The 12,483-nt window shown below is 49.2% G+C and overlaps 1 long non-coding RNA gene across 3 annotated transcripts; it reads left to right on the top strand.

Moving 5' to 3' along the window:
* The first annotated feature begins 900 nt into the window (after positions 1-900).
* LOC139596630 (uncharacterized) lies at positions 901-12,074 on the top strand. 3 transcript variants are annotated; one of them, XR_011681382.1, is made up of 16 exons: positions 901-1,086; positions 1,161-1,202; positions 1,297-1,471; positions 1,555-1,635; positions 1,713-2,801; positions 2,880-2,907; positions 2,995-3,162; positions 3,246-3,326; positions 3,404-3,542; positions 6,083-6,149; positions 6,227-7,309; positions 7,386-7,427; positions 7,522-7,565; positions 7,667-7,710; positions 7,792-7,832; positions 7,914-12,074. It is a non-coding gene; the product is annotated as an uncharacterized lncRNA (long non-coding RNA). The 3 variants fall into 3 exon arrangements; XR_011681381.1 differs by lacking the exons at positions 901-1,086; positions 1,161-1,202; positions 1,297-1,471; ... (4 more) ...; positions 3,246-3,326; positions 3,404-3,542 and adding exons at positions 3,573-4,491; positions 4,570-4,611; positions 4,694-4,807; positions 4,891-4,971 and having other exon boundaries at positions 5,049-6,149; positions 7,914-8,292; positions 9,515-12,074; XR_011681380.1 differs by lacking the exons at positions 901-1,086; positions 1,161-1,202; positions 1,297-1,471; ... (4 more) ...; positions 3,246-3,326; positions 3,404-3,542 and adding exons at positions 3,568-4,491; positions 4,570-4,611; positions 4,694-4,807; positions 4,891-4,971 and having other exon boundaries at positions 5,049-6,149.
* Positions 12,075-12,483: the final 409 nt, after the last annotated feature.

Here is a 12,483-nt window from a genome sequence, read left to right as displayed (position 1 = left end):
GATTGAGGCTTCAGGTGAGTTGAGGCGTGTGACTAGGAGAGGGAGGCTGAGCAGGTATCCAGTTAGGAGGTATTGTTGGGGGGGGGGGGGGTGGTTTTGAAGGCAGCAGGGTGAGAAAGGGTGATTATTTGAGCCCCCCCCCCACCCCAAGGCTTTTTAGAAGCCTAGCAGAGGCATTCACATGTCTTACAGCACACAAGGTTATCCACTGCACTCACAGGAATGCTATTTTACTTTGCCTTTCTCTAACCCATGCACCACTCATAATAATGGCCACAGCCTTGGAATCAGGATGAAGCTGGAGCCTGAAGGAGCCAGGCACACTCAGGAGAGGGCAAGTATCTGACTTGCTGGGATTTGGCCCACATAACTCTGTACTCATACTTTGGTTTTGTTTTTCTTTATTGTAGCTGACCGAGAGGCTAACAGGCGATCACGGGGCCCTCTGAGGCAGACTCATTTCAGGCGCAATGCGGATCCACATCACCGATCATCCAAAAGATAAGTCAGGGCCACGGCCTGGAGATAGGATGATGGGAGAGTAGTGGGTTGGGAGTTCCTGGGACAGATTTAAAAATTAGCAGAGGGAAAAGTAATCTTCTCCAAGGGGCCTCTTAGGACAGCTAAAGGGAGAGGTTCTACTTTTGACAGCAGCTTTCAGGCAGGCAGCGCAGAACAGTTCCGGTCCACGTCGTGTTGTCCGGCGTACCATGTTACCTAGTGTGTCTTTGGGGTCCCTTTTGCCTTTTCCCCTCGAGACCCTCACCACAAGCATAATGTGTTGTGTTTGTTGTCCCCCTGTTTGTCACGTTCCGTGTCACGGGTGTCTGCACATATTTGTGCCGGAGCTGCTCTGCCCTGCCCTTCCACATAGCCTGCTGCAACTGGACAAGTCCCATGGACTTGCAGTTTGTGGGCTGTTGCCAGACTCTAGATGATATTCCTAGATAGACAGAAGATATTTGGAGCTGTGAAGTTATCCCGCAGCCCTTTGACTTTTGTCCTCACTTTCTTTCAGACGCAGAAGGATAAAATCCAGGGCAAAATCCATCCACCCATCCCGAGTGAGGAGGTTCCCCCGAGCAGGTCAGTCACTGTTTGTCTCTGCAGGGAGAGTGTAAAGTGTGACTCTGTTACAGCACTGTTCTTTTTCTTTTCAGGAGGTAAAGCTGGATATCAGCAGTCAAGATGACGTGGGCAAGGTGAGCATTGAGTAGCATCCAGAAGCAGTTGTTATTGCTCAAGTCTCACTTTCCGGTGCAACTATAAGCATCCATTCCTGTTTCTGCGCTTTAGGCGATCCACTCGGAGTACACCGAGCCCCAGTCACCAACCGGCCGACGCACCGGGTGCGCCGCTCTCCCGAGCCCTGCGGAAGAATCACGGGACTCGTTGATGAAGCCTCTGCCTCTTCTATTTAAAGGTGTCACCAGGGTAGCCTTGGGCACGGGCCGAGGAGTCAGGAGTCACGGTGAGTCGGGGAAGTAGGGAGGAGGAGCTAGGGTCCGCTCAGGTTTCAGCAATGCCACATGACCTCGTCTCCTTTTAACCCAGGCTTACCCCGTGACAATGGCATCAGCCTCGGACCGCGGCCAAAGGGTGCGGCCCCAGGAGTCGGGCATTCCTAGGAGAACGGTGAGTAGCAGAATTGTTGGGTTTTGGCCAGTGTGCTGCAGACATCATGCATTGATATTTGGATTTCTTTCATGTAGCTGACTAAGAAACAACAGGGAGTTGTTGAACAACAGTGCCAGCAGGAACTTCCCAGATGTTGAGGCTGCCTTCTTTTGCACCTGACACGGATAGGCATCCCCAGATGTCCGAGAGATAAGTAGAGGGCTACAACCCACAGAGGGGATGAAAGCGGGGCGCAGGGTAGGGACCCACCGGGAGGGGTTTTTGAGTCTTCTTTGGAGATAGGGGTGTCCATGAAGCGGACACCTTAGGCCCCATAAAAGGAAAGCCTGACTTTGGGTCCCAGCGCTGAGGCGCGCAGGGCAGAGCAGTCCCGGTGTGTATCGTGTCACTTGTCTTTTGTGTTATGTGTTGTTTGCATATGTCATGTCTTTTACCTTAGGCCTTGGTGGGGCCTGTCAGAAACCCTGGCATCATTGTTAGCATCTGTGATCTCTGCATTCCTTGGCCTGGCACCAATGCCATAGAACTTTTGACTCGGGAGCTCAGACAGGCATCAGACTATCTTGTCTCTTTAGAAGCATCCGGTCAGATGTCTTTTCAGGTCTTGTTCTGAGCTGTATGGACAGCTATACCCCACCAGGATCCATTAAGGCGGGCTAGGACTCGAAAGAACATGAGGGCAGGTAGAGGCTTCTGGCTGTATGATTCTTGGGCATCCATCTTTGCAGTTCTTGGAATAAATCATTCAGTTAGCATCTTCTTCCTCCAGGTTTCTCTGAGCCTCATCAGCTCACCATCGGTCTCCCCTTGCTCATCTCCTTTTGCATCTTCTCAGTCCTCGCAGCCATTTTCCTTGCCAGGAGATTTCTGTCCGTGTCGTGTTCCCGTCGTCTGTCACGTCCCGTCCCGTGTCACGGGTGTCTGCGCACATTTGTGCCGGAGCTGCTCTGCCCTGCCACATAGCCTGGTGCAATAGGAGAAGTCCCGGGGACTTGAAGTTTGTAATGCGGGGTGTAGTTGGACCCTAGATGGACACAAGATATCTGGAGCTTTTAAGTTATCCTGCAACAGTTTGACTCTTGTCCTAACTTTTTTTTCAGATTCAGATGGATTAAATCTGTGCCAGAGGGCCCCATCCCGGGTGAGTGGTTTCCCCCGAGCAGGTGAGGCACCATTTGTCTCTGCAGCAGAAGTGTATGTGGTGACTCTGTTACAGCTCTGTTCTTTGTCTTTCTTTTTAGGAACTAAGTCTGGATACCAGCAGTCAAGGTGAGCAGTGGAGAGAAGTAGCTGTTATTGCTCCAGTCTCAGTTTCTGGTGCTGCTCTAAGCTTCCATTCTCTTTTTTGTACTTTAGGCAATCCACTCGGAGCCTGTCAAGCCCTCGTCACCAGCCGGCCGATGCACCGGGTTCCCTGCACGTGTGAGCCCTGTGGATGCATTACAGGACCTGGTGATGAAACCCTGAACTCTTCTATTTAAAGGTGCCATCCAGGTGGCCTTCAGCAGCTGCTGAGGAGTTGCGGTGAGTAGGGGAAGTAGGGAGGAGGAGCCAGGTTCCACTCAGGTTTCAGCAATGCCAAATCACCTCCTCTCCTCTTAACCCAGGCACCCCCTGTGACGACAGCCTCAGTCTCCGAGCGTGCCCGAAGCGTGCGGCCCGAGCAGCTGAGCATTCTTAGGAGAAGGGTGAGTAGCAGACTTGTGGGGTTTTGGCCAATGGGCTGCCAAGATCGGGCACTGATGTTTGGTTTTCTTTAATACAGCTGTCTAAGAGACACCAGCCCGGTGCCAGCAGGACCTTCCCAGCTGACGAAGTGGCCTTTCTTCGCACCGGAGACCGGCATCCTCAGATGTCCGAGAGATAAGTAGAGGGCCACGACCCACAGAGGGGATGAAAGCAGGGTGCTGGTTTGGGAATTACTGGGAGGGGTTTTTGAGTCCGCTTTGGAGGTGGGGGGTGTCTATGAAGCGGCCCCTTAGGCTCCATAAAAGGAAAACCTGACTTTTGATCACAGTGCTGAGGTGCGCAGGGCAGAGCAGTCCCGGTGTGTATCGTGTCACTTGTCTTTTGTGTATTATGTGTTGTTTGCATATGTCATGTCTTTTACCTTAGGCCTTGGTGGGGCCTGTCAGAAACCCTGGCATCATTGTTAGCATCTGTGATCTCTGCATTCCTTGGCCTGGCACCCATGCCATAGAACTTTTGACTCGGGAGCTCAGACAGGCATCAGACTCTCTTGTCTCTTTAGAAGCATCCGGTCAGATGTCTTTTCAGGTCTTGTTCTGAGCTGTATGGACAGCTATGTCCCGCCAGGATCCATTAAGGCAGACTTGGACTTGAAAGAATGTGAGGGCAGGTAGAGGCTTCTGACCGTAGGATTCTTGGGCATCCATTTTTTCAGTTCTTGGAATAAATCATTCAGTTAGCATCTTCTTCCTTCAGTGTTTTCTGAGCCTCGTCAGCTTGCCATCGGTCTCACCTCGGTCATCTCATTTGGCATCTTCTCAGTCCTTGCAGTCATCCTTCTTGCCCAGAGATTTGTCTGTTGTGTGCCCATTGTTTGTCACGTCCCGTCTGTCCCGTGTCACAGGTGTCAGCACACACATTTGTGCCGGAGCTGCTCTGCCCTGCCACATAGCCTGGTGTAATAGGAGAAGCCCCGGCGAGTTGAAGGTTGTAATGTGGGCTGTACTTGGACTCTAGATGCTATTCCTATATTGACCTAAGGTGTTTGCAGCTTTTGAGTTATCGTGCATGTGTTTGACATATGTTCTACCTTTCTTTCAGGTGCAGATGCATTGCATCCATGGCAGAGCCCCCCATCCTGGGTGTGGGGGTTCCCACAAGCAGGTCAGTCACCATTTCTCTGTGCAGGGGGAGTGTCAAGTGTGACCCTATTACAGCGCTGTTTTTTGTCTTTATTTTTAGGAAGTATAGCTGGATCCCAGCAGTCAAGTTCAAGAGAGCAAGGTGAGCAGTAGCCTTTCTTGTTGCTGAGGTCTGAATTCTACGGGGGCAAGTCTAAGTCTCCATTCTCGTTTTTGTGCCTTAGGCAATCCACTCAGAGCACGCCAAGCTCCCATCCCCAACCGGCAGACGGACTGAATTTTCCACCCTGATGAGCCCTGTCTTCTGGGTAGCAGTCAGGAACCACCGAGGAGTTGCGGTGAGTCAGGGAAGTAGGGAGGAGGACCGAGGGTCCAGTCAGTTTTCAGCAATGCCACATCACCTCCTGTCTTTTTAACCCAGGCGTACCCCACGACGACGGTGTCGGCCTCCGAGCGTGCCCAAAGCGTGTGACCGGAGGAGCCAGGCCTTCTTAGGAGAAGGGTGAGTAGCAGACTTGTGGGGTTTTGGCTGATGGGCTGCCAAGATCGGGCACTGATGTTTGGTTTTCTTTAATATAGCTGTCTAAGAGACACCAGCCCGGTGCCAGCAGGACCTTCCCAGCCGGCCTTTCTTCGCACCTGACATGGACCGGCATCCCCAGATGTCCGAGAGATAAGTAGAGGGCTCCAACCCAGAGGGGATGAAAGCAAGGTGCTGGGTTGGGACTCCTGGGATCGGGGAGGGGAGGTCTTGAGTTGGCTCTGGAGATGAGGGTAGCCAAGAAGTGGCCCCTTAGGCCCCCTAAAAGCAAAGTCTCACTTTGGATCACAGTGCTGAGGTGCACAGGGCAGAGCAGTCCCGGTGTGTATTGTGTCACTTGTCTACCGTGCATTATGTCTTGTTTGGGTGTCTCATGCCTTTTATCTTAGCCCTTTGAGGGGCCTATCAGAAACCTCGGCAGTATTCTTAGCAGCCACAATCTCCACATTTCTTTGGCCCGGCACCCAGGCCATAAAACTTTTGACTCAGGAGCTCAGACAGGCATCAGAATTGCAACTCTTTGTAAGCATCCAGTCAGATGTCTTTTCAGGTCTTGTTCTGAGCTGAATGGACAGCTGCACCCTGCAAGGTTCTATTATGGTGGATTAGGACTTGTAAGAATGTGAGGGCAGGTAGAGGCTTCTGACCGTAGGGCTCCTGTGCATTCATCTTTGCAGTTCTTGGACTAAAACATTCAGTTTAGCATCTTCCTTCTCCAGGGCACTCTGAGCCTTATCAGCTCGCCATCGGTCTGTCTTACCTCGGTCATCTCATTTGGCATCTTCTCAGTCCTCGCAGTCATCCTTCTTGCCTAGAGATTTCTGTCCGTGTCTTGTGCCCATTGTTTGTCGTGTCCCGTCTGTCCCGTGTCACGGGTGTCAGCACACACATTTGTGCCGGAGCTGCTCTGCCCTGCCGCATAGCCTGGTGTAATAGGAGAAGCCCCGGCAAGTTGAAGGTTGTAATGTGGGCTGTACTTGGACTCTAGATGCTATTCCTAGGTTGACATAAGGTGTTTGCAGCTTTTGAGTTATCGTGCATGTGTTTGACATATGTTCTACCTTTCTTTCAGGTGCAGATGAATTACATCTGTGGCAGAGGGTTACGGTTACGAGGTGCCAGGCCTTCTTAGGAGAACGGTGAGTAGCAGACTTGTGGGGTTTTGGCCGATGTGGTGCCAAGGTCAGGCGTGGATGTTTGGTTTTCTTTAATAAAGCTGTCTAAGAGACAACAGCCCGGTGACAGCACAACTTCCCAGCCGGCGAGGCGGCCTTTCTTCGCACCCGACACGGACCGGCATCCCCAGATGTCCGAGAGATAAGTAGAGGGCCACGACCCACAGAGGGGATGAAAGCGAGGTGCTGGGTCGGCACTCCTGGGATGGGGGAGGTTTTGAGTTGGCTCTGGAGACGAGGGTATCCAAGAAGTGGCCCCTTAGGCCCCCCTAAAAGCAAAATCTCACTTTTGATCACCGTGCTGAGGTGAGCAGGGCAGAGCAGTCCCGGTGTGTATTGTGTCACTTGTCTGTTGTGCATTATGTCTTGTTTAGCTGTCTCATGTCTTTTATCTTAGCCCTTTGAGGGGCCTATCAGAAACCTTGGCACCAGTCTTAGCATCTGTGCTCTCAGCGTTCCTTGGCCTGGCACCCATGCCATAGAACTTTTGACTCGGGAGCTCAGACTCTCATCTCTTTTTATAAGCATCCAGTCAGCTGTTTTCTCAGGTCTTGTTCTGAGCTGTATGGACAGCTATACCCCGCCAGGATCCATTATGGCGGACTAGGACTTGTAAGAATGTGAGGGCAGGTAGAGGCTTCTGACCGTAGGATTCTCGGGCATCCATCTTTGCAGTTCTTGGAATAAATCATTCAGTTAGCATCTTTTTCCTCCCGGGTTCTCTGAGCCTCATCAGCCCACCATCAGTTTCACCTCGGTCATCTCATTTTGCATTCTCTCAGTCCTCACAGCCATTTTCCTTGCCAGGAGATTTCTGTCCGTGTCGCGTCCCCGTCGTCTGTCACGTCCCGTCCCGTGTCACGGGTGTCAGCACACACATTTGTGCCGGAGCTGCGCTGCCCTGCCGCGTAGCCCGGTGCAATAGGAGAAGTCCTGGGGACTTGAAGTTTGTAATGTGGGGTGTAGTTGGACTCTAGATGGGATTTGTAAATGGACACAAGATATCTGGAGCTCTTAAGTTATCCTGCAACAGTTTGACTCTTGTCCTAACCTTTTTTCAGATTCAGATGGATTAAATCCGTGCCAGAGGGCCCCATCCCGGGTGAGGGGATTCCCCCAAGCAGGTGAGGCACTACTTGTTTCTGTAGAGGAAGCATAATTGGTGGCTGTTACAGCATTGTTCTTTGTCTCTCTTTTTAGGAAGTTAAAGCCGAGAGCAGCAGTCAAGGCCAAGTGGGCGAGGTGAGCATTGACTAGCGTACAGAAGCAATTGTTATTGCTGAGGTCTCAGTTTCTGGTGCAGCTTTAAGCATCTCTTTTTTTTTTTTTATTTTAGGTGGTCCGCTTGCAATCTATCCTAGCCGAGCATATCCGTGCCAGGTGGGTGCGAGCTTAAGGTATTGGTGTGGCATATTTGTCAGATTTGGGAGGTTGTGTTTTCACAGTATCTCAGCATGCTTTTCTGCTTTGTTACTTTGCAGGTGCTGTTGCTGCCCTAGGTACGCCAAGGAACAGAGGAGGGCAGGTGAGTCGGCGTTTAGGCAGGCTGACTCATAGGTGAATGTTATGCAGCAGCATGCTAAGCATTTACCTTTTCTCTTTGCAGGTATCTTCTGGCCAGCCTCTGGAGTCAAATCAAGATTTGAGGTGAGCCGGGGCAGTGGTGCGGAGGAGTCCCAGGGATTACTGTTGTTGAGGGCAATAGTCACCTTTTCGGTTTTGTCTTAGGTACCCTGAGGAGGCTCTTACCCAAAGCTTAGAAACAGCAACACCGAAGCACACGTGGAGAACATATCAACGTCCACGTGCGACCGAGGATGGATTTTGTCCGCTCCTCTTCCAAAAGCTAAGTGTCGGGGCCAGCGGTTGGGAGAAGGGGAAAAACCTTTACTATCACAGGGGGCAATTTCACGTCAGCTTAGCGGAGAGGTCTGTAGCGGGACAGGCTCTCTGGAAGTAAAGGGAGAGGGTTTCTCCTCAGCCTCACCAGAGCCTTTGACGGGCAGGGCAGTTCCAACCCATCTCCACGTTCTCGGGAACTTTGCATCGTCCGCCTTCCTCGACTCGACGTCGTCACGGATCTTTCCCCCGAGGAGCTCGCCTTCAGGTCAGGAGCTACAGCCACGGTCACCCGGCAGTCGGCTTCCTTCTCTAGGCTCGCCGAGCCTCTCGAGCATCCTCTTAACTGCTTCGGCACTAACTTCTTTTAATGAGTTACGTTTCATCATCACGTGCCATCATCATAGGGCTTTCTTTCCTTTGGCATCATCGGCCTCTGGCTCATCTTGCGCTACGAATCTTGGGTCCATAAGTTGAAAGTGCTAGGCAGTTTACTCGTGTCTCTGTTATGCCATCCGTGTCTATGTTGTGTCGTCCGTGTTATGTAGTCTGTGTCTATTGTCTTCCGTGTCATAGGCCTTTCTTACATCTCGACGCTTTACAGGCACTATTTTGTGCCATATAGGCAGTATTTTCCTCACATTCCTTCCCAGATATAGCTTATTCTGGCATCTTTACATTTTTACTCTTTGAGACAGGAAAGGATTACAAGATTTTCTCATCCATCTTCCTTCTCGCTACCAGTTTTGGTAGTGCTTTTTTTTCCATGCCATTATCTTGGACTTCTAGAGGGAGCGTCTTACACCCTCCTCAAGTGACTGCAGTTGTTCTGTAGGTTCCATCTTCTCAAAGGGTATGGGGCCCAACAATTAATCTTCCACAGAGTTATCTCAAGTCTTGGCTTATATTGCGTGTACCTATGTTGGCTTGTATTGTGTGTACCTATATTGCATGTACCTTTGTAGGCTTATATTGTATATACTTATATTGTGTGTACCTGTGTTGGCTTGTATTGTGTGTACCTATATTGCATGTACCTTTGTTGGCTTATATTGTATATACTTATATTGTGTGTACCTGTGTTGGCTTGTATTGTGTGTACCTATATTGCATGTACCTTTGTTGGCTTATATTGTATAGGCTTATATTGTATATACTTATATTGTGTGTACCTGTGTTGGCTTATATTGTATAGGCTTATATTGTATATACTTATATTGCGTGTACCTGTGTCGGCTTATATTGTGTCTACTTACACTGTATGTACACTTGCACTGTATGCATTTGCTTATATTGTATGTACTTATAATATACCACTTATGATTGGAGCTGCCCTGCCCTGGCATGTAGTCATAGTTAGGTAGAACAGTTGTAAAAACTTTACTGTTCATCTGTCTTTTATGGGATTTTGGGTAGAAAATTTATTGGTCCAGAGTGGGGAAAATTCCTAGCTGTCAGCCACAAGTTGACGAATTCCTGTTGTCTCACAGGTCCTCGAGGCTACCGATTTCCCCAGAATCTACCATTTGACGTCAAGGAGCAGCAGCCAGAAGACGCGTCGAAGCACGTTCTTCAGCGTCTCGAGTAAGGGCCATAGCGAGCCTGTAAGCAGGAAGAGCGTGTGAGTGTGTGTGAGAGCACATGACTGTGTGTGTCTGTGTCCACTCGTCTCTGTGTGTGTGAGCACATGCTGACTAGTTTTAACCTTGTGTATGTGACTTTTGCTTTTCAGGTTTTGTAATTCATTTTTAAATTTAGAATAAAAAATCCCCAGCCGGGGGGGTTTTTTTTTTTTTCCTCCCGGCTGGGTTTTTTTTTCCTCGGTCCCGGTCGGTCTGAGAGGCGACGTTCATCGCCAAAGTTTGGGCACGGACCATCCAGGGACCGGGGTTTTCGTCAGGCAGGAGGATTTTTTTGGAGGCTCCCGGGACCCACATTCCCGAAGAGCGGCTCAAATGCGTGCCGGGGGTTAGCAGAGAGGTTGAGGTGTGAGCGAGGGTGGGTTTGTGTGTAAGCTGAAGGAGGTGTGTGTGTGTGTGTATGTGTGTGTTGAAGGGTTGTAACCTTATATGACTTTTGCTTTTCAGGTTTTTCAAATAATTTTTAAATTTAGAATAAAAAATCCCCAGCCGGGGGGTTTTTTTTTTTTTCCCCCCGGCTGGGTTTTTTTTTCCTGGGTCCCGGTCGGTCTGCGAGGCAACATTCATCACCAAAGTTTGGGCGCAGACCGTCCAGGGACTGGGGTTTTCGTCAGGCAGGAGGATTTTTTTGGAGGCTCCCGGGAACCACGTTCCCGAGGAGCGGCACGAATGCGTGCCGGGGGTTAGCAGACCAGTTGAGGTGTGAGTCAGCGTGGGTTTGTGTGTAAGCTGAAGGAAGTGTGTGTGTGTTGAAGGGTTCTAGGGTTGTAACCTTGTATGACTTTTGCTTTTCAGGTTTTTCAAATCATTTTTAAATTTAGAATAAAAAATCCCCAGCCGGGGTTTTTTTTTTCCCCCCGGCTGGGTTTTTTTTTCCCGGGTCCCGGTCAGTCTGCGAGGCAATGTTCATCGCCAAAGTTTGGGCGTGGACTGTCCAGGGACCGGGGTTTTCGTCAGGCAGGAGGATTTTTTTGGAGGCTCCCGGGACCCACGTTCCCGAGGAGCGGCTCAAATGCGTGCCGGGGGTTAGCAGAGAGGTTGAGGTGTGAGCGAGGGTGGGTTTGTGTGTAAGCTGAAGGAGGTGTGTGTGTGTGTATGTGTGTGTTGAAGGGTTGTAACCTTATATGACTTTTGCTTTTCAGGTTTTTCAAATAATTTTTAAATTTAGAATAAAAAATCCCCAGCTGGGGGGTTTTTTTTTTTTTTCCCCCCGGCTGGGTTTTTTTTTCCCGGGTCCCGGTCGGTCTGCGAGGCAACATTCATCACCAAAGTTTGGGCGCAGACCGTCCAGGGACCGGGGTTTTCGTCAGGCAGGAGGATTTTTTGGAGGCACCCGGGAACTGCGTTCCTGAGGACCAATGATTGCTGGGGAGTAAGTTAGCAGTTGTGATGGCAGTGATGGTGAGTTTGTGTGTAAGCTGAAGGGGGTGTTAATGGTAGATGAGTGTTGTTTTCTGTGTGCTTTTGTTGTTTTGGGTTTCCTGTAACAATAAATCAACATCTAATGAAAATAGAAAAAGGTTATTGCTTTGTGTTAATATGTGTATTGCTCTGTATTGCATTTGCCTTACCTGCTGCATTTTGCTGTGCTGCTCTGTATTGCTGCTCTGTATTGCTGCTCTGTATTGCTGCTCTGTATTGCTGCTCTGTATTGCTGCTCTGTATTGCTGCTCTGTATTGCTGCTCTGTATTGCATTTGCATTAAGTGCTTCATTTTGCTGTATTGCTCTATATGTAAATTAGACTTTTAGCAGTGCGTCTATGCATTGTATCTGCACTTGCATTTGTATACACTGTTTCCATGTATTTTGCTGATGTATAAATAAAGGCATTCTTTCAATAAAGTTGTCACCCTTAATAAAGATACCCCCTGCCCTTCCTTTCCCCACCGTGGCTCCTGTCTTTTTTTGGTGTGGTTTTGTCATTTCTTTCCACTGTATTTCTTCCTTTTGCTCCTCACTTTACTGTTCTATTTCTAACTTAACTTCCATCTATCTCTAACCCTTTGTTTCTGTTTTCTTTATCACTGTCAATCTCAGTCTTCTTGCTTCTTTTTCTCTCTGTGTTCTCCTTTTCCTTGGTTTGTGTTTTTTTGCTCTTAGTCTTTTCCTTTTTCACCCCACTCCTAAGTTTTCACTTTCACTCTAATCCTAACCACTTTCCTTTCCCTCTAACTCCTGTCCTTCTTCAGTTCTCCCACCCTCCTTTTCCTGTCTCACTCTGTCTTCCTGTTTTATTTTCTTCTCTGTCTTTTCCTCTCTGTCTCCTCTCCCTCTCTGTCTTCTCCCTCTGTCTCTGTTCTCTCCTCATCTCTTCTTTCTCTGTCTTTGTCCCTGTTCTCTCCTCTTCTCTCTCCGTCTTTTCTCCTCTCCCTCTATTTTTTCCAACTCTTTGCTTCTCTCTCTTTTCTCTTTGTTTTTCTCTCTCTCTCCTTCTTCCCCCCTCTCTCTGTCTCCGTCTCTTTTCTCTCTCTTCTCCATCTCTTTTCTCTCTCCTCTCTGTCTCTTTTCTCTCTCCTCTCCCCCTCTCTCTCTCCTTCTCTTTTTTCTCCTCCTTCTCTCTCTCTCCTTCTCTCTCTCTCCTTCTCTCTCTCTCCTTCTCTCTCTCTCTCTTTCCTTGTCTTTCTAACTTTGTTTTCCTTTCTAGCTTTAGTTTAAAAAAGCAGCACTAGAAACTTTCAGGCTCCCTGGGAGTAAAAAAAAAAAAAAAAAAAAAAAAATTAAAAAACCAAACCATTTACTCCCCGGGAGCCTGAAATTTCCTACTGCTGCACTGGACATATAGTTTTTCTTCTTTTTAGTATATACAGTATATAGGGA

Source organism: Agelaius tricolor, unplaced genomic scaffold, assembly GCF_023055355.1.
Source record: "Agelaius tricolor isolate 1412-34295 unplaced genomic scaffold, bAgeTri1.0.p SCAF_16, whole genome shotgun sequence".
Classification (NCBI taxonomy): Eukaryota; Metazoa; Chordata; class Aves; order Passeriformes; family Icteridae; genus Agelaius; species Agelaius tricolor.
Note: the sequence above shows the minus strand (reverse complement) of the source record. Positions and strands in the feature narration are given on the sequence as shown.